This window comes from Cygnus olor, chromosome 2, assembly GCF_009769625.2.
Source record: "Cygnus olor isolate bCygOlo1 chromosome 2, bCygOlo1.pri.v2, whole genome shotgun sequence".
NCBI lineage: Eukaryota > Metazoa > Chordata > Aves > Anseriformes > Anatidae > Cygnus > Cygnus olor.
This window is the reverse complement of record NC_049170.1, coordinates 50939770-50956645: the sequence shown is the minus strand read 5'-3', so window position 1 is coordinate 50956645 and position 16876 is coordinate 50939770. Positions and strand designations below refer to the sequence as shown.

The window sequence follows — 16876 nt, the reverse complement described above, 5'->3', positions numbered from 1 at the left end:
TCAAAAAACACCAAAAACATTTCCATATTAAGAAGAAAATGTGCAGAAAGAAAAATAGGTCACCTTTTCCATTTTGACTTGATTCCAGTGCAAAGCTAATTAATGCAAAGTTTTCATGTCTTAAGAGGTCGGATCTGCAATTCAGGGCTGTGACCAGCAATTAAGTGGCGGATAACCCAAGTTATGCGCTTCCTTATATCTGCATAATAGGCCAACTTAAAAATAATGAACTGTTAAGAAATCATTTCTTCAACCTACTGGGCATGCATACTTCTCTTTCAACGTTAAACAATACTGTGGGGAAGTCCAGGAAGGGCAAAACTCTTTCTGAAGCAGTGGAGTAGAATAAATCCAGAGCCCTCTGCAAGGGGGGTGGGATCTGCAGGATCACAGGGATCTGCAAGCACAGCCTCTGGGTACCTACCTCAGCTCCTCTGGCATCTGTATTCTGTGTGTTTTGGGTGAGGTCTGGGGACAACATGTATGTAGGAATGCATTTCTGAAAGCTATGATTTGTTGGAATATTTTTTCCCTTTTGAAAGAAAGAAATTTTTGGTGGGGGGTGGGAGTGTCCCAGGGAAGGGAGGAATGGGTGGGTAAGGTTTTGGGATGCTGTGCTAAAAAGCTCCTGCAGCTGTATTGTAGTTGAGGGTGGCTGCATGAAGGTATTTGCAACTTACAGTGGCAGCTCTGAGGGAAAAGTTAGAGCTTTCATCACCTTCAAGCAAGAAATGAGTGCAGTGGCAAAAAAGTGCTGTGTTCCCATCTCACTGGCTGTGGCAGGGGCAGCCCCACTATATATGGACCCCTATGTTAGATATTTCTCTCAGCCCTAACCCTATCTCAAACCTGAACTTCATGCAGAGCCTGTGAGACAAGGTCCTCCCGCAATGGCCCAGACGAGGAGGTTCTTGCATCCCTGGGCACATTGCCGGGGGCAGCCCCTGTCTGGCCCCACTCTTCAAAGGCCCTTAGGCTTTCTCTTTCCCCTGGAACCCTAACCTGATGCTGAGCTCTGAGCTAAGAACATAATTAATAGGACATCTCCTGCTGTTTGCTACTATGAGAGATGACACAACAGAGTAATCTTGGTGCTACTTTTTCTCTTTAGCACGTTATTCAAACTGTTGCTGTTCTTCCTTCTCTTCCGTTCCAGTGGGGGGATGGCAGGGATCACAGCATGAAATAGGGCATTGGGATGACTGTCACAGTGCATATGGGCTTTGGATTGATGTGACCTGGATTTGTATGGTTTGCCTCCCCCATATTTTGTTTCTTGATGGTGAGAGGAGATTTAGATCATCTTCTCTCCTGAGGAGGTGTCCATAGCTCATATTACATATGGTCTTGTCGCCAAATCTCTCTCCCGTTCTCTTCTAACCCTAATTCTAACCTTAACACTACGTCCTCCCCCCCCTCCCAAAAAAAAAAGTAACCAAACAAACATGCAAACAAAAAGCCCCACAAAACACAAATTTTAGCTGAATTGTATAGGATTTCGAATGGATATAAGCAAATATGAATTGCTTCTTTGAAGGTCTTGAAGTATTCTGTTTGTTGTCTGTCATTATCACTGTCATCCTTCATTATCTGAGCATCCTTTGGAAATGCACGGAGTAAAGTAAGAAGCAGTTGGTTCCTGGAACTGGTCCTTCTTTTTCCTTTTTTTCCCTTTTCCTTTCCCATCCCCCTTTTCCTTTTTTCCCTCCCCCTCCCCCTCCCCATTCCCCTTCCCCTTCCCCTCCCCTTCCCTTTTTTCCCCTTCCCCTTCCCCCTCCCTTTTTTCCCCCTCCCTTTTTTCCCCCTCCCTTTTTTCCCTTTCCCTTTCCCTTTCCCTTTCCCTTTCCCTTTCCCTTTCCCTTTCCCTTTCCCTTTCCCTTTCCCTTCTTTTCCAAACATTTGGAATCAATGTGGCTCAATTTGCCACTTCTTTGATGGTATCCTTGGGAACAACAGAGCTAAACTCTGGGTCACATCAGTGTGATCTTGACAAAGTGATATCATTGTACCTGCTAAAATGACAGTCAAAAATTGGTAGCAGTAAGGATTGCTGTGAAAGTTGTCTTTTATGAGACCTTTTGGTTGTGCGAGTGGACGTAACACTTTTTGGAGGAGGGAAGAACATCAAGACTGTTTTCTAGAAATATATTTTCATTTTATGAAAGCCTCATATCCACTTGATTTTTACCTTCCCTTATGTGACAGTGGTGATGGAGTTTAGATGGTGCTCTGCATACCCCCTTACCCTTTTGTATTTGTCTGTGGGTGTGTGAGCACGCACATGGGAATCTCTTTGAGATTGCTGTTTTACAAAGCAATTGGCATTAAAAGTACGGGAGAAGGGGAATTTCACCATCCTGTCTGTCCAACTGTGTGATCTGTAGCCAGGTCCATTCTGGCAGGACTGGCTCACACCCCTGTGTTTGTGTACACACACACTGTCCTTGCTGAATGTTTTGCGGGAAGATCCTATGGAAGAAGATATGTCTGTGTCTGTGTGGGTTGAGTGGTCTGATTTATTCTATTGTGTTTTAATTGATTGTTTTATCTCCTCTTCTCTTCTCTCATGTTGTCCTAAATCATAGAACGATCCTGCTTCTTTTTTTTTTTTTTTTTCCTTATAAATATTTGACAAATATGTTTCTGATGATTTTGGAAGGCTTTTGAAGAGACAGGTTGGGCTTCTCTGACTATTCTTTTTTTTTTTTTTCTTTTAGATAAAAGTATTAACAGATAGTTACAGTTGGGTGCCTGGATAGTAGAGCTTATGCAGAAGAGGGGATTTACTCTTCAGTATCTCAGCCATGTATCTTGGTTTAATTATTCAGTTAGTCAGCTGCTTCATGAAATATAAGCACATGGTCATATAAAAATGAAGTGAAATAGTCTATCTAGCCATCTTGAACCTTAAATAAAGATGGTATTGTTTTGAATGTGTTAAAAATAACAGAATTTTCTTCTCCTATTTGCAGAGATTAATTTAAACCTTAAATCAGATCATTCAGAATTAGATACCTGAAACCAGGCAGGCTTTCAGACCCAAGTTAAGTGAATGAAAGATGTATTGCAATTATCTGATATATTTTCATGAACTCCTCTGTTCTCCCTGTCTTGTGAAAGTATATAAGAAAATGTAATATGGTTGATTTGTATGTGCAGGTTTGCTTGCACAAAAAAATGAGACAAATACTGTGGCTTATAGTTTGCTATCATAATTTAGGTCCAATTCAAAAAATCCAGATTCCCTTTGGTTTCAGTGGGTTCAAGCTTGAGTATGAATGTCAAGGTTTGCCCTCTACACAACCCAACTCTATTCTGGTGCCCATCCATTTTTATTTTTAACTCTAGAGCAATAAAGCATAAGTTTCAAGTGATTTTTCCAGCACTAGCTGAGACTTCTGGCTTTTCTTGTTCACACCAGCTGCTGACAGATTTTAAGGTGTGTGTTTCTGCATGTTTGAAGAAGCTATCATAGATATTGGTGACAGCTGGGCTTTGAAATGTTCTTGGCAACCATCACAAAGTGCATGGGGAAGGAGTTGTCATGAACATTTACAGACCATACTTCATTCACGTGTTAGTCTTCTAACCCCTCCTGTTTGAGCTTGAGGAGCTAGAGGACTTCCTCTTAGTGCACAGAAACAGATCCAGGCATTAAAGCCAAGGATGCAAGTAACATTTTTATGATGGCAAGTTTGATTAATCAAATTTAGGTTTCATTTTTTTTCCGTGGCTGCCAGAGGTGTCCAAACTCTTGTGATTTCCCCCCCCCCCCCGCCCCATCCCCCAAAAGCGTGTGTGTGTATCTTTCCCTTTTTTTGCACTTTTAGTTGCTTAAGCTGGAAAAGATGCTGCTTTACATTTTGAAGGTTAGGCTTTCAGATTATAATATTCAGTAATCTTTTCTCCATTAATAGTTTAATGTGCAGCACATTCCTCAGTAGGTAATTGAATGCAGCATTTTATGTTTAGTCACATAATCAGATAAACGTATAATAGGAAGAGATTTATGTTCATAGATGCTGTATCTGCTTCAGGTGTAAACTGAACCAACAGAAGTCTCTGAAGGCAAAGCAGTCCAAGCCCTGCGCAGTTACTCTGGACACGTCTCCAGCATGTCAGGAGAACATTACAGTTTATATACATCATGATTATATAAAAACTGATTGCAAGTTCCTAAACCAGTTATTTGCATAAACCACAAACTGCTAGGTTGTCAAGCCAGTGACCTCAGCTGTAACCCTTGAAGCAGTGTGTGTGTGCACGCACGTGTAGCATGGGATTCCCTCCTCACCCATTCTTTTTTTTATTTTTTTAAAAGAAGACTTGTGATTTCCCTTCTTTTCACTCTCAAACACCTAATTTGGTGTTTTAATCCTCCTCAGGATTTTCAGCATTTTTTTTTCAGAAGTGACCTTTTATTTGGCTTTCTCAGTGTTGGAAGAGTCTGTAATGCTATTTGTGGTGTTGAATCTGTGGATGCCTCTGATCTGCCAGGGCCCAGTGTCTCTAATTCATGCTGTATAGCTCCAAGTGTTACAAATGTGTACTTTAAAACTTTGTGATTTCAGACTGGAATGCCTGCTAAAGTTGGCTTTCTCCAAAGTTAGAGAAGCGGATGCCACACACACACACGTGTACATGGAAATGTGTACAGTATGAATGAGAAAATGGGTATTTGTAGTAATGCTACATACAAATAATGTATAACCTTAGGAATAAGAAATACATATTATGAGAATATATTTTCATGAGAATGTACTTGCATGAGCAAAGTGCAAATATAGAGTTTTCTGTACTTAATCTTAGTGATGGATCTTTTATTACCACTTTCTTAGTAAGGCTGAAGTCTTAGCCATACCATTTGGCTGCTAAACCTGCCACAGCAGACTGTGTTTTTAAGATGGGCAGGTGTTACTGTGTGTGCCCTGTGTGGTGGCAAAGGGTGTATGCAAGGGGCTCTGCAAGCATTCCAGAACCATCACTGAGCTGATTCAGTAAATTAAATAAAAGCTACTGAAAGCCAGAGACTACAGAGGCTGCAAGAAACAAGAAAACTCACTTCTGGGGGTGGATTTGTGTTCTGTTGACACAATTTGGCTTCCTTTTGCAGCATGAAAGTTCAGTAAGCTTTATGTATCAAGGCTCTCTTTTAAGAGCACATTCCAGGTTGGGTTTCTGTTCAAGAAAGTTTTTTTTTTTTTTTTAATTTATTTTTTATTTTTTTTTCCTTCTTTCTTTTGTAAGGAAGCATCCTGACAGTAAGTTTGGACTTGCTCCAGTAATTGAGGAGACTGTAGGATTTGTTGTAACTGAACATGAAAAAAACTTGAAATACTGGCTATGCAGTTTTATAAAAGCTTTTTTTTTTTTTTCTTGTCATCTTATAGTCATTTGACCTTGTATTAGAGCATTGTCTTTGACTTGAGTGCCTGCAAGAAATAATATAATATGAACTAATTGTTTTAAAGTACATATTGTAACAGTTTTATTTTTTTTTTCCAAGGCATTACCTAAAGCTACTAAGTGCTCCCATCCTGTTTACCTTTTCTTTATTTCAGGCTTGAGCCACAGAGCAGGGTGAGGATTTACAGTTCTGGAGTAGAAGTATGAATGGGATTGAAGGATTTACATGGAGGACTCTGAACTCCTTCCCTTCCTGAGTCAGGAAGGATAGGTGAGTGAACTATGGGATAATTTGTAATTAACTTGGTCCTTAATTCAGAAGGTCTTTAGTCAAAACAGGAAGATACAATTCAGATAAATGTATATAAGAACAGAACAGACTTCAGATATTGCAGACACACCCCTTAATTATAAACAAGTGCTTTCAGAGTTTTCTGTTCCTGTTTAGTAATAAGAGGGTTTCCAGAAAGGACGGTGTGAGGTTGCTTCAAATCACTCCTCCCCCAGTCTTCCAAAACTCTCTCTGATACAGAACTTTTTTTTTTTTTTTTTTTTATTTGGTTGCTTTTCACCCAAAGGCAAAGACGCCTGAGCTGCTAAAATGATTGTAGCCTCTCCCTTAGCAGTTCTGAGTTAAGGCTGCAGCTGGAGAAGAGCATGAGCTGGAGCTGTGTTAGACCCCTGCATGTCACTTGTTATAATAAATAACATGAGACAGATGGGTCAATATTGGCCCAAAATCCATCCATACTGCGTCTGGACTGCTTGGGAAGCCTCTGAGAGTGGACAAGATGTGGGAGTTGCTTCCAAGGGCTGCAGCCCTGGCTTGGATTTTTCCTGCATCCCTTCCTTGCTCCTTCCCTGCCCACAGAGGGAAAGGGAGAAACTAGGAGCCAAACCCAGTAAGGTGGGGTAGATGGGAGATCACTTCAGGCTCGCTCTTTGGCTCTGACTGTAGATGCCTGGGACCATCATTAGAAAAGGGCATGTAATCTTTTTGTGGAAATTAAATCTTTACTTTGAGAGCACTTAACATATAACACCTTCAGGTCCTGACCAGCAAATAAGATCTATGCTTCTTAATACAGTCTGTTCAAAGGAAGTAGATCCAATTCCTGTTGTAAAAGCATAACAAAGTGGTGGAGCCTTAGCTTTTTGCAGGGGATTCTCACTTGTGGGTCCGTACAGGTGGGTCAGGAGTATGTATGTGATCCTGTGTAGCTACCAGTTACCAGCAGTGCATAAGAGGGTGAGCTTCTGATTGCAGTTATCACTGCACATACAGCTCTTGCACCAACCTGTGACACAACAATAAATAGTTAAGAACTAGTGAAAATGAGCTTTTATGCAGGCGGAGTAGCAGAAGTATTTTTGTATTAATTTAAACCGTCTAGCAGCTTAGGTTCATTTTGCTTATTTAAGCAGGAATGAAAATGGGAGCTGCATCACACAAGGGAGCTTGGGATGGCTTCCTAAATGAGTCTTTCCCTTACGTGCATGGGAGCAGGAAATCCCCCTCTATTTCTAGTCCACTTCAAAGGGCCAGCATTGAGATGTCGCCATGCCACCTACAGCCCTGCAGCCCAGAGCAAATGGTGTTAACAATGACACTACAGCCTAGAAGGTGCGAGAGAGGAAGTCTTAGGCTTTGCCTGAAGCAAAATCTGCAATAGGTGAAAGTGTACACTGTAGAGGAAGGGGAAGTGTATGGTGAGGCAAAACAGGTTGCAGCAAGGTGCGGGAGTGTCTTAGCACACAGAGTGGGAGAAGGGTAGGCAGCAGAGCAATGTGGGCGTCAGCGGTGTGTGTCAAAGTGTCTGGAGCTCAGTGGGTGGAGGAAGGAAACAAATGGGAGTAGAAACTCGTGAGGCTTCACAGAGAGCAGGATGAAAGGATGCAGTACAGTGAAGAGGATGGGAATATTTCTGTTGAACCATGTTCGCCAGACACGTTTTTCCCCTCCATAGATGTTTCTTGGTGGGCTGTATTTGAGAGTAAGTTTGAAGGAGTCTCCCTTGCAGCTAGTGTGAGAGAAAAGGTGAAGACAAAGTTGGGAGCCAGAAATAAAACATTTCTGAATTGGAGGAAAGAACAAAGGGGTGAGAAATGTGCAGGCAATAATGAGAAAAAATTTTTTGAAGGGGAGAATTGGAAGGTAATGGGAAAGCAGGGATCTACATCAGGAAAGACACACAGTGGTAAGATTGAATTTCTAGGTTTCTCATTTTTATTTGCCGTTATAATGTGAATGGCAATTCCTATTGGAGGGGAGAAACTTCAACTTGTCTCGGCAAGGAAATGAAAAAGCTCCCTCGATTTGTTTGCATACACAAAGAATGCTTTAATGCAAGTGTGGGAAAGCAGCAGAAACATTTTGATAGTACTTTCTGTACTTTGTATGTTTCAGTGAGAGGGAGTGCCTAGGGTCAGACAACTCCGTAACCATGAGCCTACAAACCCACACCTGGCTGTCTTGTGTTTTCTAAAAATGTGCTGTTTTTCCAATCTTTTTTATGCTGTCTTGCTAAGAAAAAAATAATGTTCTTAAAATTTGTTTTGAAGTTTGTCATAAGCAAGTCCAGTTTTATGCTGGCCTGCATATTCACCACTGTGGGTAAGATTAAAATGGTCGTAAATATTTTACAGATTTGGGCTTTGCATTAGTAGCATTTGTCCTGTCATAGATAGGTGAGCATTCACCTGGAGAGATGTGGCTTCTGTCTGAAGCCAGAGCAGGTCTGAGGCTGCCCTAATATCTCAAGTTGGCAAAGGCCTTCAAAACAGTGATAAGCCTGGCAAAATAGAAAGCACTCTGTGCTTGTGGTTGTATTCAGTTTTACTTCGTGCCTGCTTTTCCTTGGCTACAGCTGTGCTTCTGAAGCATGTGTGGTATATTAGTTTTATCAGTGGGAAACTGGAGTTGGTAACCCAAATATGTGCCAGAAGAGAACATTTTATCCCCATTTGTCCTCATGCAGTCCCTATGTGGTATTATATGGAACTAGAAAGACTTTTATTTTAGCAGCTGCTAAATATGGTGTCAATGTTTGCTTACAGGCAGGGCATTATGTTTTCCTGGGCATTCCATCTTCTTCCCCTTCCAGCTTTTTTCTGGGTTGGTCTGAGGGCTTTGTGACCTTGTCCTGTTTTCCCAGACACCCATCAGTGCTATTAGGTAGGTGCTGATACAGTGATGCAGTTATAGGCACAGTGGAGGGCAGAGCTTGTCGAGCTGTAGCTATCCTGACCTGCCAGGAATTGTTGCATATCTCCTGCCTGTGCTGCCCCATTGCCATCCCCACCATACAGTGATGCTGGCACTCATGGGGCTGACACCAAAGCCCCACATACATAGGGGACATATGTCTGCTGCCTTCCACTGCTGGAAGCAAATATTGGAAATCTCCCTGTATGCCTGGGAGTGTTTCCATTCCCAGACATGCTAGCTAAAGAGCTTGTACTCCATGTGGATTGCTTGGCCTTGTTCTGTGCCTATTTCTAACCCTGTACATTAATTATTATTTTTTTTTTTTTAAACCTCTCAAAATGTAGGTAAAGCTGGCATTCTGTTGTATCTGTAAAGATGCTGACCTACCATCAAATGGAATAGTATGATGAAGTGATAAATGTTTCAAGCTTCTGGCCTTTTATCTCTTCTCTTTCTTTCTTTTCATTTTTTTTTCTTTTTTCTTTCTTCCTTTTTTTTTTTTTTTTTGATGCTTCTCAAACTTAAGTGATTGAAAAGCTTTCCAGATCTGATAACTGAAAAGATTTCAAGTGAAACTTCTGGCTCGTGTCCCAGCATGAGATCATACAAAGTGATATTAGCTGAATTTGTACCAGAGTTTGAAAGGAATATGAAAACATGTTACTGTTAGTCTTTCTCATCTATTTTTCAGCTCTGCTGTGCAAACGTCTTCTCGTGGGTTAACTTCTGTATAAGATTTTAAAAACTTTTGAATACATGTGTATGTATGTGTCTGTTTATACATTTTCTCCACTAATAATGTATTTAGTTTATACTCTATTATTATCATTATTATTATTATTATTATTATTATTTATAGCAGGACTTTTTTTTTCTTTTTTTTTTTTTTTAATAGAAGTTTTAAAATGTAGTGTAGCTGAGAAAACTCACTTTTAGAGGAAGGATGCCCTGTTTCTATTCCAAAATTAAGAGAAATTAAAGTAAAAAAATGACAGGGATATCTCTTCTTTTGTGTCTGCTTGCTACAGTAGGCGTCATTTAAAGCAACGGTCTGGTACATGTGTACATGCCTAATAAGGGTAAAAGTGTGTCAACTTCACGTGTTTTGGGGGTTTCCTGTACAAAATTAAAATAAGATAAGTAATGCCTTCAGTTAGGCCTTCAGGTTACTGAATGAGACTGAAATTCAAGGTTGCAAAGCCAAGCAATAGGAGGCTGGAAAATTGTACAATTAAAACTACTTGTTCACTCTCTTGGTAAATATTAATTTTGATTGCCTTTAATTAGAGGATTGTGTATTATTTTTTCCCCAGAAGGTCTCTATATCGTTCAGCACACAGCATGGCTAATGCTTAATGAGTGGGTTGGTTGTTGATGTTTTGTTTCTCACCATTTATTGTATGGCCTTATTTACTGTGTGCTTGGCAGATGGTGCACTGAACACAGAACTATTCATTTCCTCATATAGTTTTTTTACGGTGTTAACACCGTATAGAGTTACTTTACCCATATTTTTCAGGAAATCTTAATCAGGTGTGCAAAATTATATATATATTTATATATATATCTATACATATATATATATATGCATATTTAACCAAACTCTGAGCCTCAGCTGTTAGTTTTAAGGGGGAAGATGTCCATCACGGTTGCCCCAGTGGAAGTCTTTAATAGAGGAACTAGCAGGTTGTACTGACTCTGTACCTCACTCTTCTTTCTGTAGCAGAAGATAAGAGTGGTTCAAAGCCCATGCTGTGGCATGTTTTGTCTCCAGAACTGGAAGAATTTGGTGGAGGTATTGTAAACAGCTATAGCTTCCCTGCGCCCCACACAGTGTTTGCCTCGTCCTGTTGTTGTTTGCACATAGAAACATAGACTTCTGTTACTGACAATCCTCTCCTGTGGTTGAAAGTAACCATGCAATACATATTTTGTCCAGCAAGCTTAGAGCATTCCCGCAGCAACCCACTCTCCAGCATTCAATGCATATTTGATACCTAAGGGAAATGAGCGAAGCTTCAAAACCTACAATAAGCTACAGGAAGAGAACACCCTTCATCTGGTTTCTGTCTTTAGGACTGTAAGCTCTTCAGGCCGGAGACCGTGCCTTCCCATATGTCGATAAAGCATTTCAAGCATTACGTTAGTATAAACACCAGTGGATGAGGTCATAATATATCAAACAACATAATTAAATCAGTGCTTTATTCACTGTCTGTGTCTCATTATGGCTGTCTCCTAGGTCACACTACAGCCTTGAAGATCATGTAAGAACTCAAATGTTATAACAGTCCCTCACAGAAACATTTGCTTTGAAGTCGATGCTATTCAAAACCAATCTGCAGAAAAATGTATTTTTGTAAAATGTGGTCCTATTTTGAAAAAGTCATGTAAACGGGAAACATTTATTATTGATTTTTATCATAAATTGCCATGCCCACAGACATTGATCATGTGTTTGTGATGGGTTTTCATGATTGAATAGAGGTCTGGAAACACTTGAGTGAATGATGTATTAGAATGGACCTTGCTTTTTCAAGGGGAGCATGAGCTTAGAGCTGGGCCTGCCAAGTTACCAGACATCGGGCATTGGAGTGAAACTCTGGGCGTTTTATAATTTACTTGATACTTTAACTTTTGTCTGCTACTTGGAAGTGAGCTCACTTTAAACCAAAGTAGGAACATATAATAAGTAGGATCCTCCCTACACTTTCAGAGTCCTGGTACCCACACTTTAAATCTCAAGTTATATAAGCACCTATATGTGTTTTACAGCGATAGATCCATGTGTGTTTTTTTATGAGGAAATAGGCTACCAATTTTGTCTGAGCAGCATGGTGCTTTGAAGTCTGAAATCATAAATGTAGATATGCACGTAAGCCTCGTGCCTCACCAAGTTTGATGCCTTAGGCATGTGTTATTGCTTACCTATGCCATAATTACTGTACACACATGTACCTACAGGAATATGCCCATATGGTTTTCCTACTGTAAACTTTCAGGTGACTTGCTAATCTAGGCTAGTGCTCAGAAGCAAGGACTGGTCTCGGTTCTTAATAATTACAAAGCTGGTATATGGACTTCAACATCAAGCCTCTCCCAGATCCACTTTAAATTAGGTTACATTCATAGGTTACATCTTGGTTTTTGAATAGCAGCCTGACAACATGCAGAGTTGCGATGTTGTTGTTTGACATGTTCTCTCCCCATCTTGCTGGCAAGGGAAAAAGAGGCAAAGATATGTAGAGTTTATATTCTCTTTGATTTGCCATAAACTAAGGAGACTTTTTTCTTCTGGGGCTTTCCTGAATTAATTCATATTAACCAATGAATTTACTGGCATAACACATGTTCTTCCTCCCTAATATTTATCTATTAGTCTCTAGCATCTTTCTTCAGTACCAGTAGTGAAAGCACTGAAGGGTGAGTTGATGACATTTGTTACAGGCTGCTATTTGCTAAATCTGGTACTGGAAGCAGGAAGGTGAAGAGAGAGCAAAGGCAACTCCTCAGTGTTCCTCAGGATGAGTGGTCTGTGTTAATTAAACATCAAAGCAGAGTTCTGTGGCTTACCCAAATGGTCTTGTTGGAGGTCTGGGGCAGCCGTCAGCCAGGGCTGCCTCTGGGAGCAGTCTGCTCTCCAAACCATGAGGAGAGGCTTGGTGGGTCCTGCTGGAGGTTGGAATTGGTGGGTCCTGCTAGGTAGCTCCCCTGCTGGGAAGAGCAGCCCTCCTGGAAGGGCAGGAAGGCTGTGGGAGGGCAGGGAAAGCTACTTGCCCCAGGGCTAGAGCAGGAAATCACCTGGCTGCTGCCCAGCTATTGAAACAGCAGCAAAGAGAGAGGTCTGTTACCCTGCCTGCAGATTGGTACCTCTGTGTGGCTCTGGGTGATTCAGAGGAGTTGCTTCGCTTATGCTGAGGTCTGTTGTCAAGAGCCCTGCCATGCCCAGCTTTTTCTACTTTTCTTTGATAACAGCACCTGGCCAGGGGTTGATAAAAAGATTTTTGAGAGAACAAAAGTATAAAATACTCAACACTAAAATCTCCGTCATCTTCAAAAAATGCCTTTAATTTTATTATGTTGTGTTAGTGGCTTGAATGTTGACTGGTTATTCACTTGGTAAGCCTCTGAATAAAAAGAATAGACACTTTTGTTGGTTTTACACCCTTTTTTATGTCCCTGTTCACTTTTCATTATTTCACTGTGATTCTTTTTTAAAAAATACCCAGTCAGAGTAAAACAAATGTGGTAAACTCTAATTTAGAGGTGTTAGCGAGGGCTGGCTCATACTGATAAAAGGGTCAGCCAGGCTTTGCCAGTTCTTTATTATAATCCACTACCCACTGTGGTTTAGCCTCTCTGAATATTACTCTCCTGTTATACTTGCTATCATCTCTGTGCAGATTATAGCTTAATACTTGCAAATGACCTAAATATAATGAACAGCAAGCCAGAAAAACTCTAAAAGCATACCCTATGAGAAGACGAGGGCAATACTGGCAAACTTGTTTTTCTTAGGACTAGTGTGAACAAGTGTTGGATGTAAAGAAAAAAAATGCTTTTTTTTTTCTTTTTTTTTTCCTCTCGTTGCAGTGGCACAATTCTCATTTCTGTTTGCAGTCATATAGGCAAGCTAATTCTCATTTCTGTTTGCAGTCATCTAGGCGAGTTTAGGTGTGTTAAGTGGAAGGGCCTATTTGCCCATGCACAGCTCGCTGTGCCACAGATATGAAGCAACACACAGCTTTCAAGTGGGAGCCATCTCAGAGCACAGGCAGAGCAAGCTGAGGTCTGCCTGTACCTGCCTGTGTGCAGAGATCTTGAGAAGAAACCAGAGGCACCCATTTTCTCTTTATTACTGCATTGCACCAGAGGCAAATACTCTAATTAAAATTTGTAGTTAGCATTGGTTTGATATCCCTGCTGTAAATTTCAGTCATGTTAAGACTTCCTCGTGGTGGTGGAGAGGTGCGGAACAGAGTCACGGAGAAGCCAAACAGCACAAACATGGGCGCTTGCATAACCCGCTGCGGCAGCCCAACCTCCGTCTTCCATAAGGGTTGTTAAGAAATTACCTGCGACTCTTGGTACAAGGAAAATTACTAAACGGCTTAAAAGATAATGTGACTAATGCTGTGTAGAGGAGGAGAAAAGGTCTGTCTTTCTGTCTGGTGTTGCAAGAGGTACGAGTCACATCCTGCTCTCTGTCACACTGGGAGGGAAAGGTGCTTGACCAGGCTCACCGCAGCCTTGCTGCTGTTGCCCGTTCCCCAGTGTGCTGTTTCCCATAGGTCTGAGCTAGTGGAAAAAGCTGGAAACGCATATAACATGGATGGTAAGGTGAAGAAATAAAAGTTTTAATGAAGGCTCTGAAGGATGGTGTTGTATAGATGGTGTTGTCTTATGGTTAGAAAAACAGAAACCTGGAAGACTAATAGTTTCCTGAATGGGTCCATTTTTCCTTCTCAGTCGCTTGGTTGTTCATTTGCTTTGGCTATTCTGGTGGCTACTAAAGTGCTTTGCCAGGGTACTGTCTTCTGTTTGCTTTTAGAAGCTGGAAGGCTGAAAAGTTCTTCCCTCCAAGTAATTGTTTGCTATCCTGTACTGGGTTGTTTCCACCACCGCAGTTAGGCCAAGGAAGAACACTACGTTCATCCCCTTTCAGGGACCAGAGGAACTGATTGCGTAGGAGATACGGTCTGGTGTGTGTCTACCTTTTCCCACATATAGAACTGTTTTTCTCATGGGAAGGCTGGTGTGTAAGATGAGGGTCTGGATGTGGTCACGCTGTTGGACATGACATTGTAGCCCGTGTGTGGGAAGGAGGAGCAGGGTGGCACTACATTCAGAGTTTGGCACCCACATCAAGCTTCCCCTCACACTATATTTGACCTGAAATGAGTAGTTGATATGATATCACCATGAGTGTTGCCAGACTTTTCTTCTCTAAGTATTAATTTTTAGGAAAAAATAATAAATATTTTCTTTTTAAACGGAAAGAGAAAGCCCAAGAGGATCTTGGCTGGCTCTGCATGCCCTATAGGTATGTCTGATTGTTTTTGATGAGTGAGGCATTGTCCTCCTGTTTACCTCTCTCAAAGGAAGTGTCTGTTGACACAGTCTGCGTTTCAATCATCTTTATTATACAACGCTCTGGGAAGCCTTCAGGGCAAGCCAAGCCGGCCCTAAAAGCAGCTCTTTAGTCACAAAGTGAGACGGCCCCAGTCAGACGCCCACGGCTCACATTGCTTTATTCACCGAGATCTCTGCACCAGTAATATTGGACCTCGTGGCAGCTCCCACCGCCTTCTTTTGGAGCGGTGCAAGAGAGTGTGGCTCTCCTGGTGGCTGCCCTGCCACTGTGTGGTACCTGGCAGGGGCTGGGATTTTGGGGCATCTGCAGTGTGGGTGCTGTGTGGTGCAGACAAGCACGGAGGGGTTGTGGAGGTGATTATTCTCCCTTGCCCTTGGCCCAGTGTTCCCCTCCCTCTCCTCCAATCCACGTGTTTTCTGCACGCCCTCAGACTGAAGGAGTTTACAAGTCAGGGCTGAACTGTTGGAGGCGAGCAAACACCGGATGATTTGCGTGACGTGACAGGATAATGAATTATTCTGTGCTCTTGTAAATCTGAATACACGGAGCTAGCTGTGGTTTGCACCAATGTGATGTTTTCCTTTAATACTTAACAATAAGTTGTAGATAAATGCCTTTCTGGGCGTATTATTTCTGAGCAAGTAAAAATCCCACTATCAGCAGAGCATCCTGCTCTTTTGTTCTCCTGGGCCCCAGGAGCGCTCTAAGCCTGACCATCTTGGTGCCTCCTCGAGGCATCTTTTCCAGATCTGTGTGGCTGCCTGACAGCTCTGAGTGGCTGTGCTCCCACAGCTTTCAATGCAGGAATGGCTTTACAATGTCTTGAGAGAGAGAGACGGTAAGAAACCTGCCTCCCTCAAGACATCTGCAGTCCCAACACAATGCTTAGCTTTAGCGTCAGCTGCTTGCACTGCAAGATAGCTGCATTCTCAGTTAAAAACCCAGGAAGACTAGAAGTGAAGAAATAAGGTATGAGTGACCCAGTTGTCAAGTGTAAGGTACTTCTTGTAGGGCACAGGGAGCTGCCTAACAGCTAATTATTGTAATTGATGTTTGAATACTTTGCAGGGTCATGCATTAATGATGAAAGAAGCTTATGCCTTCGTTACAGCCAAGGATTTTAAGGGCCAAATTCACTGTGAATATAAAGAGTGGTCCAAATTATATGTTGGAGCTCAATTGTTCCCCTGCAGGCTATAAATAACTCCTATTTTATGTCACTGGTGGTTATTTGTCTCCTGTGGGAGAGACTATAGTCTGTGGTATAACTGACCAGAAAATGGTTGTTAGTGATAAAGCAGTGTAATTTGCATTGATTTATTATTCATTGGCTGTACAGAATGAATGCAGTTTACCCAGCGAGAGGAATTGTCACCAAATTCTTTTGTCACTTAAACAAATGTCCCTGCTGAGTTTAACTGAGATATGCTATTGTAATAGAGTGGAGTTTATCACACACCTTCCAGCTTGTAACTCTATGAAATCTGAATCCGACTTCAGTAAGAGTTGACTGCAAGCTGAATTTTGCTCTGTCCAAATAAGGATTGATGATAAGAAGTGTATGTACACAATGAAAAACAAAATGCATTTCCTTGTATTTGTCCAAATTCCCTGCCATCCGATTACATGTACATCCTGCTTTAGAAGCTCTAGTGCTTATGTCTAGCATCATGTGTCTAAAATAATAGATCTTCCTTGGCTATAGGGAAGATAGGTTTGCGTTTGGTGTGGAAAAACTAGGTTAAAGATCATCCTTGTAAGGTGTTCTTCTGAAAGGGTTAATTTTAGTCCTTACAGACATTATGAGATGTGTTAGGACTGACATAGACACAATATTATCAGAGTGTATTTTGGTATTGGTGTTCCTCTGAAAACTGTAGCTCTTGGAAGAAAATGATTTGGTAAAGATTGCTTGTGGGGTTGCCCTCTCCCTCTTGCTCCTCACTTTCTTTTACGTCAACCTTCTATTTCCAGTGGGTTTGGAAGAAAACATGGAAATGTGAATCAAATGCTATTTCAAACTCAAAAATTAGAAAGCATAACAACAAGGTTATACTCTGCAATAATACTCTACTAAGTGTTATTTTTAAGTCAGTCGTGGGGGTGGGGGGGTTGTTTATACTCAATTCATTATTTTTAAGACTGTGTGTCTGGCAGTGCTAAAGCTT

General features: G+C 41.4%; 1 long non-coding RNA gene across 2 annotated transcripts in view; it reads left to right on the top strand.

Moving 5' to 3' along the window:
* Window positions 1-16876, top strand: part of LOC121065312 — a 343045-nt gene that overhangs the window by 128410 nt on the left and 197759 nt on the right. For both annotated transcript variants that reach the window (XR_005816986.1, XR_005816985.1), the window contains exon 4: window positions 5562-5677. This is a non-coding gene — a long non-coding RNA (uncharacterized LOC121065312). The remainder of the gene's footprint in view (window positions 1-5561; window positions 5678-16876) is intronic.